The sequence below is a fragment of the Monodelphis domestica genome, chromosome X (assembly GCF_027887165.1).
Source record: "Monodelphis domestica isolate mMonDom1 chromosome X, mMonDom1.pri, whole genome shotgun sequence".
Taxonomy (NCBI): domain Eukaryota; kingdom Metazoa; phylum Chordata; class Mammalia; order Didelphimorphia; family Didelphidae; genus Monodelphis; species Monodelphis domestica.
The window spans coordinates 83,667,556-83,677,731 of NC_077235.1; positions in this window are offsets into that span (position 1 = coordinate 83,667,556).

Below are 10,176 nucleotides of genomic sequence, written 5' to 3' on the forward strand. Positions count from 1 at the left end.
ATCACTTGACTCATCTGCTGAATTTACTTAACCATAAATATGTATACCCTCAGTAGAAAGGATAGATCTTCCTTGAGAAAAAGATTGTTTCCTTTTCATCCTTGTACCTACAGAGCCTAGCACAGTGCCTGGGACCCAGTAGATGATTTATAAATGCCTGCTGACAGGCTCTGATGACTTGGAGTCAGGCTTGACCCAGCCATCCATCTCTAATGGGTTCTTCTCATAGCCCAATGGGAGAAGCAATGGCTTTGGAGTCAATGGACATGAGTTTGAAACTTAGCTCTGTCACTTATGTAACCTTAGGGAAGTCACTTTTCTCTTTGTATCCGTTTACTCATTTGTAAAGTTAAAATAACTATACTAGATATCCACTGAAGTCCTTCCCAATTCTTTATATCTTTGATCCCGTGGTGGGGGTAGTGGAAGGTTGGAGATAGGAATGGAGAAAGTGTTTGTTTGACTTCTTACTGTGCCTTTCACCAAGAAGTGATTTCTTCTGTCTTTATTTACTAAATTGAGTCTTTGAGGAAATGGACATGTCTTGGTTAGGGTATGGATAGATTTAATGAAAAATGGGCCCTTTCCCTGTTATGCCTTGAATCATTCTTCTCGGACTGTGTAACATACTCTGCCATGGGCAAGGTTCAGCCTCACTTGAGACTCCAGGGGTTCCCAACAGATGGCGAATATCAGTCAAAAAAATAACAAATGGAAGACAGCTGTATCTTTATGGCCATGGGAATGCTTTGCATCTGATAGCTGCTCCGCCATTCCCAGGCTTGATGTTTATTTTTATACCCATTTTCTTGGCACACAGATACATTACCCAACACACATGTCTAAATGGAGATAATTGGGAAAGTGATTAAGTGATTAACTTTTAACAAATCACTTGATTAACATTCTATATTCTTGTAAATAAGATTACAGATTCTTGACAGAATAAGGGTTTCACACAAGATAAATTATTTCATCACAGGTGGCTTAATTTTCTCATTACCCTGTGAGGAGTTTTGAGCTTACAAACACAACAATAAAGGAAAATTACTTATTACTTTTAATAAAATGGAATAATTAATCAGAAGTTCTTAATGACAATTCAACAATCATATCACTGAGGTTGAAAGGTACTGGGAACACAATTCAGATTTAATATTAGACTGGTCATTTTTCAGTGTTTACTAGGGAGTTTCTGAGTTACTGGTTTGTGAAATCGAGTCACTGAGGCATATTGAAGCTTAGTGTACCTGATTTGTGTGCTGGCTTCATGAGAATAGGTTTCCGTGAGTGGGAAAGTTCTGGGCTTGGCCTGTAGCTGCGGTTTTACTGAGGATTATGTACCTAAGTAGAAGTTAACCCATAGTCATATTTTGGGATTGGGTTTAAGGGTCTGATCTTTTGGTGATGTTTTGGGGAATTAGGGTACAGGTATTTTGTTCTTGCATTATTCCTTCTGAGGTTAGGGGGAATAGTAATTGTGTCAATTCCATAAGTAAGGGATATTGATGAGAGAGGTTATGCAAGGGGGACTGAGTGGGCAATCACATCTTGCCAAGGGCCACTCTGTGGCCTCCTTAGCTACCACGCATGACTCTGTCAAGGCATCATGGCCTGTGTGACCGCGAAAATATTGGTTTCAAGACTGTGAATTGCCCAAACTGTAAAGATAATTTTTAGTGTCTTGATTTTATATCAAAAATAAGTGGTTGCCATGGGAAAAATTCCCAAATATGAAATACCCAAGTGTTTTATGGAGATTTTAATTAATATAAATGAAGGAATTAAGGAAAGGGAAAGAGACAGAGTAAGAGGAAATAGTAGAAAAAGGCTAGGGCCTAGGCCTAGGCCTTTCTCTTTAAGACAGAAACTAAGAAATTAGGCAAACACAGAATAGTATACATGTCAGACCTTTGGGAAGGGAAAGACTTCAAAACCAAGCAAGAATTAGAAAGAGTTACAAAATGCAAAATAAATAATCCGGAATACATCAAATTAAAAAGTTTTTTTTACAAACAAAACCAATGTAACCAAAATCAGAAGGGTAGCAACAAATTGGGAAACAATCTTCATAAAAACCTCTGACAAAGGTTTAATTACTCAAATTCACAAAGAACTAAATCAATTGTACAAAAAATCAAGCCATTCGCCAATTGACAAATGGGCAAAGGACATGAACAGGCAGTTCTCAGCCAAAGAAATCAAAACTATTAATAAGCACATGAAAAAGTGCTCTACATCTCTTATAATCAGAGAGATGCAAATCAAAACAACTCTGAGGTATCACCTCACACCTAGCAGATTGGCTAACATGACAGCTATGGAAAGTAATGAATGCTGGAAGGAATGTGGCAAAGTGGGGACACTAATTCATTGCTGGTGGAGTTGTGAATTGATCCAGCCATTCTGGAGGGCAATTTGGAACTATGCCCAAAGGGTGATAAAAGACTGTCTGCCCTTTGATCCAGCTATAGCACTGCTGGGTTTGTACCACAAAGAGATAATAAGGAAAAAGACTTGTACAAGAATATTCATAGCTGTGCTCTTTGTGGTGGCCAAAAATTGAAAAACGAGGGGATGCCCATCAATTGGGGAATGGCTGAACAAATTGTGGTATATGTTGGTGATGGAATACTATTGTGCTAAAAGGAATAATAAAGTAGAGGAATTCCATGGAGACTGGAACAACCTCCAGGAAGTGATGCACAGCGAAAGGAGCAGAACCAGGAAAACATTGTACACAGAGACTGATACACTGTGGTACAATCGAAGGTGATGGACTTCTCCATTAGTGTCAATGCAATGTCCCTGAACAATCTGCAGGGATCTAAAAAATACTATCCACAAGCAGAGGATAAACTGTGGGAGTAAAAACACCGCTGAAAAGCAACTGCTTGACTACAGGGGTTGAGGGAATATGACTGAGGAGAAACTCTAAATGAACACTCTAATGCAAATACCAACAACAGGGAAATGGGTTTGAGTCAAGAACACATGTGATAACCAGTGGAATCATGTGTCGGCTATGGGAGAGGGAAAGGGGGGGGGAGGAAAAGAAAATGATCTTTGTTTCCAGTGAATAATGTTTGGAAATGACCAAATAAAATAATGTTTAAAATTTAAAAAAAAAGACAGAAACTAAGTCAGTCTTTAATCATTCACCACAAGAGCTTTCCAAGCAAAACTCTAGTGTTCAAAGACCCAGCAGCCTCCTCTGACTCCTGACCTCCAATTCAGCTACCAAAACTGAACTAAATTGAACTACCTTGAACTGGTTCAGACAGCTCCTTTTAAAGAGAAATTTCTCTCGTGTCACCTCCCCTAAATTTTCATGTCTACAAATCACAGTAGATGCTTTTCCTAGGGCAGCCCATTCTTAGTTTTTAGTTCTCACCTTCTCTGGGGAGATTATATCTTCTGAGTACTTCACACCTTTTTGTTAAGCTTGTCCCTTGCAAGTTGCCTGACCTTTTAGTGATTAATTTGACCTTCATAGGTCCTTAGCACCCTTTTGTATTAGATCTAAAAATAGACTTAGCTTAAGGGCTTTTGCCTCACTATAAGTATGGGTTAAGTACTTTTTCATTGTTCAGTAAGGAGTTTACAACTTTATCTTCCCCTAAAGTATGCCTAAGTATGGGTGGAGTAATGTTAGAGTTCCCAATACATTCCTGACCAAGTACCTCCATTGTTTAAATGGGGAATAACCTTAACCATAACCTTAAGATAATGTTCCAAAGTAGAGTCCGAGAAATTTTAAGATTTACACCTGATGGCTCCCAGCAAGACTACCTCATATTCCAGCATTCTGATAACAATGATACACATTTTAGTTACCCACTTCATGATGGAATATGTTAATGAGTTTCTAGTTTTTTTCAATAATCTTGATGTAGCACATGTCAGGGCAGGTGAACCCCTGCAAGCTTATAATTTCTGTGATTAGTTAGAGAAACATGAATTTACTCAAGCAGAAACAATGTTGCTTACTGTCCTTGTTATCAATATATTGGAGAGCTAGAAAGAGCCTAGGAGATTATTTAATGCCAAGTACTCATGTTTCAGAGGTGGAAAAGGAGGCTCATAGGGGTAGGGACTGTGAATATAGAATTATCTCTCTTTGTCTATTTTAATGAAATCAATCAGCAACATTTAACTCAATCAATCAAGAACTCAAAGCACCCCTACTTAACACTTAAGTAAGAGAGTTCACAAGTCAAAAACTCTCACTTCCAAGGGAGACTGCCCAGTCCTGGATAGGACTAAGCAAATTGAAAGACTGAAATTGGTTTCTGTGAAGAAGGGGGAGAGGCAGGAAATGACTTGGAAAATGGGGTATAAAAGAGACCAACATGGGCTAGAGAAGATGGCCTTCTATCATTCCTTTCCTGGAATTTGGATAGATTGATTCTGCAGATTCCTGCCTTGGCTTTGGAGGAGACTCTTTCCCAGATCCTGTGTCAGCTTACTGGGTGAGTGGCTTGGGTTGTAGAGGAGGCTGAGCTGGTGGACTTCTGGCTGAAGACTCCACAGGGAGATCGAGACCTGAGGAAAACTCCTGCCTGGGTGCTGAACTGGACTTCACTTCACTGGAGAAACTCTTAGGGTTGGTAGGCTTGTTAAGAATCTGTCTCTTTATCTACATTTTCCACTTTCACTCTTTCTACCTCTTTGTAAATAAAAGCTGCTAAAAGTAATTTTGACTTAATCTATGATATTTTAAAATTGTTGACCATGATATTACTTTATAACTCTCTTATTCAGTCAAAAACCCTAATTTTAATCCTTATAGGACTTCTACTAAATTGCAGATGAAACACAAATAAGAAGCAACAGAGCCTAGATCGAAATTCAGGGTCTTTGGTCCCATTCTAATGCTTTATCTTATTCCAGAGGGACCCCAAAATGCAAGGTCTCAGAGTAATTACTTCCTAATGTTAAAAGAGCCCCCAGAAAATTGAATGTAAGTTCAAAGGAACCTTGGAGACCCTCTAAGATAATGGTCTCATTTAATAGAATATGCAACTGAGGCCCATAAATAGAAAGGGACTCATCTATCAGGTCACACAATCAGTAGGTAACATGGTAGACAGTTGAACTTGAGATCTCTAGATCCAAATGGAACAGTTCTTTCATCACAGAACCCACCTCCACAGGTTTACCAGTCTTGGTATAAGGGATCAGAGATTGATTAAGAATGGGTAGAGGAATTAGAGGTAACCTAGTATGCTTGCAATCATTATTTTTAATATTTTTAAATGATTTATTTTTAATTAATTTAAATTAAATGTTTAAAAATGAATAATTTTTCCAAATTACTAGTCAATACAATTTTAAATAATCATTTTCTGATATTTTTCTTCTTTTTTTCCCATTTGAATAGGTTTATTTTTCTGATATTTTTCAATCCATGTTCTCTCCGATCCTCCTATCTCTCCCTCCTCTCCAAGAAGGTTAATAATATGATACAGGATATGTGAATTTTAAAATCTCCATCTTGCTTGATCTTGCACCCAAAATTGTGCACATCCACACTACATGGGCATGTGCTAATCAATGACAAATCAGAAATAACTAACTGCCCACCTGGGCTGTCCTAAGCCAAGCTTGAGAGCCATCATTGGCACTTGTGAGGCACAGGAAGTGATGGAGAAAGCAGCTCTGGATTCGCTCACTTCCTGTGGACAGAGCTAGAGAGTCAGTTTGTGCTAGAAGCTTGAGCAAGGTGGAGGCCCGCAGACAGCTTCCTTTCAGATCCGTCACGTGAGTCAAGGGCTGTTTCCTTCTCTACCTTGGCCCCTTTGGGCCTAACTCCCTCTGGCTCCCTGCCAGAGGTTGAGTAAACCCTTTCCCTTTTCTCCTCTCTACTTCTCTCCTTCTCCCTTTTCTTACTCCCATTGTGATTAAACCACCATAAATTCCATTCTGACTTGAGTGTTTCATTTTAGGAATTTCATAAGTAAATTCCTTGGCGGCCACAGTTTTAATATAACAATCTTAAAAGGTGAAATTTTCACTACAATAGATATCATACAATATGATATGTTATCATACAATACATAATTCTCTGTCAAGTTGTGAAACAAGACACATTACTTACACTGGAGAAAAATTCATAGAGGAAATAAGTAAAGAATGGCATGTTTCAATCTGCATTCAGATTTTAACAGTTCTTTCTAGGGCCTTTTCCCTCATGAATCCCTTGTAGTTGTCCTGGATCCTTGCTTTGTTGATAATAGTCGTCATTCACAGTTTGTAATTGCACACATTTGCTGTTACTGTGTACAATGAACATTCTCCTGGTTTTGCTCACTTCACTTTGCATCATTTCATTTTAGTCTTTCCAGGTTTTTTTGTGATCATTGTATTTGCCATCTCTTATGGCACTATAGTATTCCATTACAAGCATATACCATAACTTGTTCAGCCATTCCCCAATTGATAGATATCCCCTCGATTTCGAATTCTTTGACACCACAAAAAGAGCTGCTATAAGTATTTTTGTACAGGTAGTACTTTCCCCCTATCTTTGATCTCTTTGGGATATAGACCTAGTAGTAACACTGCTGAGAGAAAGGGTATACACAGTTTGATGACCAATTGGGTTTGGTTCCAGATTGCTCTCCAGAAGAATTGTATCACTTCACGGTTCCACAGTATGTTAGTGTCCCAATTTTTCCATATCTCTTCCAACATTTATCATTTTCCAATTTTATGGTATTAGCCAGTCTAATAGGAGTGAGTTGTTTTGATTTCCATTTCCCTAATTAATAGTGATTTGGAGGATTTTTTTTAATATGACTAAAGATAGCTTTAATTTCTTCATTTGGGAATTGCCTGTTAATGTATTTTGACAATTTGTCAGTTGGGGGAATGCTTTGTATTCTAATAATTTTAACTCAGTATTTGAGAAATGAGATCTTTGTCAGAGACACTGGTTATATTTTATTTCCATTTTGTTGTTTCCCTTCAAATCTTGGTTGCAGTCTGCATTTATTTTTGTAGATGGAGAAGAATGAGGACCAGGATGGTGAAAGAGAATGGCACAAGTCACACTAAAAACACACAGAGAATTGCTAACATAAAAACCACATAGAATAACTCAAGTCACATACACACAGAAAGGCTGAAGTCATCAAAACACACAATGTCTCAAGTAAAACACACAAAGAATAGCTGGAGTCAAAAACTTAAAGAATATACAGAGAACAGTTCAAGTGACATACAAATACAAAGAGAATGGCTAAAATCATACACACACAGAAATGGCATAAGTCACACACAGAGAATGGTTCAAGTTACACAAAAAATACAAAGAGAATGGTTCAAGTTAAAGACACACATGGAATGGCTCAAGTCACTCAGATACATGGAATGACTGAAGTCACACACAAAGAACTGCTTATGCCACAAAACAACTCAGAAAGGTTCAAGACAGAAACACCCACATAATGGCTCAAGTCACACAGAAACAGAAATAGAATGGCCAAAGTCACACAAACACACACAGGTAATGGCTCAAGTCACAAAAAAATAGAATGGCTCTAGTCAGACACACTTATAGAATGGCTGGAGTCACACACACAGAATGGCTGAAGTCTCTCACACACAGAAAGCTAAAGTCAGACACATATATAAACAGAATGTCAGATATCATACCAAAAAAAAACGCACTGAGAATGGTTCAAGTCACATGTCAACAGAAAGTTAATGGCTGATGTCACAAATGCACACAGAATGGCTGATGTTACAAATGCACACTGAGAATGGCTGAAATCACAAACACAGAATGGCTCGAGTAACACATATACAAACAGAATAGTACAAGTCAAACACACTCACAGAGAATGACTAGTCATACACATACACACACACACACATACACACATACACACATACACACACACAGAATGGCTGGAGTCACAAACCGACAGAGGATTGCTCAAGTCACACATACACACCGGAGGAATGGATCAAGTCACAAATATTCAGAAAATGGCTAAAGTTAGAAACACACAGAAAATTGCTGAAGTCACAGATGCACACATAATGACTCTAGTCACACAAAAATACACTGAGAATGGCTCAAGGCACACATCAACAGAAAGAGAATGTCTGAGGCCACACAAATGTAAAGAATGGTTCAACTCACACACATATACAGAATGGCTGAAGTCAAAACACAGAAAATGGTGCAAGTCATATATATACAAACAAAATGGCTCAAATCACACACAATCATAGAGAATGGATGGAGTCACAAACACACAGAGAGAATGGCTGAAGTCTCACACACATACGCACACACTACACACACAGAATGGATGAGGTCACAAACACACTGAGAAAGTGACTCAAATCACAAAACAAACACCAAGAATGACTGAAGTCTCTCTCGAAAAAAAACAAAATAGCTCCAGTAGCACAAAAAATACACAGAGAATGAATGGCTCAAGTCACGCAAACACAAAAAATGGTTCAAGTCACACACACTCACAGAGAATGGCTGAAGTCACAAACATACAGAAAATAGCTCAAGTAAAAAACATAAACAGAATGGCAAAAGTCAAAGTCACAAAGAATGAATGGTTGGAATCACACACACACACACACACACAGAAACACACAAAACTGAAATCAGACATACATACACAAATGGAATAACTCAAGTCACACCAAAAAATACACTGAGAATGGCCCAAGTCACATACAGAGAATGGCTGAAGTCACCCAAACTCACAAGGAACGGCTTAAGTCACAAACACACAAAGATTGGCTTAAGTTATAAGCCAACACAAAATGGCCCAAGTCACCACCACACAGAGATTGGCTCAACTCAAAGACAGAGAGAATGGCTCAAGTCTCTCTCTTACACACAAACACACACACACACACACACACAGAATGGCTCATATTACAAACCCACATAGAGAATGGCTCATCACACACACACTCACACAGGGAATGGCTCAAATCAAGTGACACACACTCACATAGAATGACTGGAGTTACACACACAGACAGAAAATGGCTCAAGTCACCACCACACAGAGACTGGCTGAACTCAAAGACAGAGAGAATAGCTTAAGTCTCTCTCTGTCTCCGTCTCTCTCACACACACACACACAGAATGGTTCATGTTACAACCCAACACAGAGAATGGCTCAAGTTACACACACACACACACACACACACACACACACAATGGCTCAAGTTACAAACACACTGAGAATGGCTCAGGTCAGAAACCCTAACATAGAATGGCTGAAGTCACAGACATATAACAGGGAGTGGCTCAAATCAAGTGATACTCACAGAATGGCTGGAGTCACAAACACACACACAGAACACACATATACATACACACAGGGAATGGCTCAGGTCAGAAACACACCCAAAGAATAACCAAGTCACACACACACACACACAGCATGACTGAAATCACATGCACACAAGTCAGAAACATATACAGAGGTCTTAAGTCACAGACATAAAATGGTGGAGGCACAAACCCACACAGGGAATGGCTCAAATCATAAATGCACAAAGAATGCTCAAGTCACACATACACACAGAGGGAATGGCTCAAGTCACAAACGCACACACAGAATGCCTCAGCTAACACACACACACACTGAGCATGGCTTTAGTCAGGTACACATAAACAAAGAATGGCTTACAAACAGAGAGAATGGCTGAAGTCACATACAACAGAAAAAAGCCGGAGATACAGGCAGAAGATTGCTCAAGTGACACACAAATGCAGAGGGAATGGCTCAGGTTACAAACCCACTGAAAATGGCAAAAGTCAGAGAATGGCTCAAGGCACAAAGGCAAACAGAGATTGTCTGAAAAGTCACACAGGAATTGCTCGTCAGCTTCGGGAGGAGGGGAGGGAAAGAACATGAATCATGGAGCCATGGAAAAATATTCAAAATAAATAAATTTTTAAAAACGTCACACACACATAAAGGCTGAAGTCAGACACAATTATAAACCCACACAGAATGGCTCATATCTTGCACCCTCCCCCTCCCCCCCATTCTGAGTAGGACGAAGGGGGGGAGGGAAACGCTGGGTCAGTTTTAAAACTTCATCCAGTGGACTATAGGTGCTAACTGTCTAGCATGTTAAAATGGACGTCGGAGGGGAAGGAGTGGGGGCGGGGTGGGGATG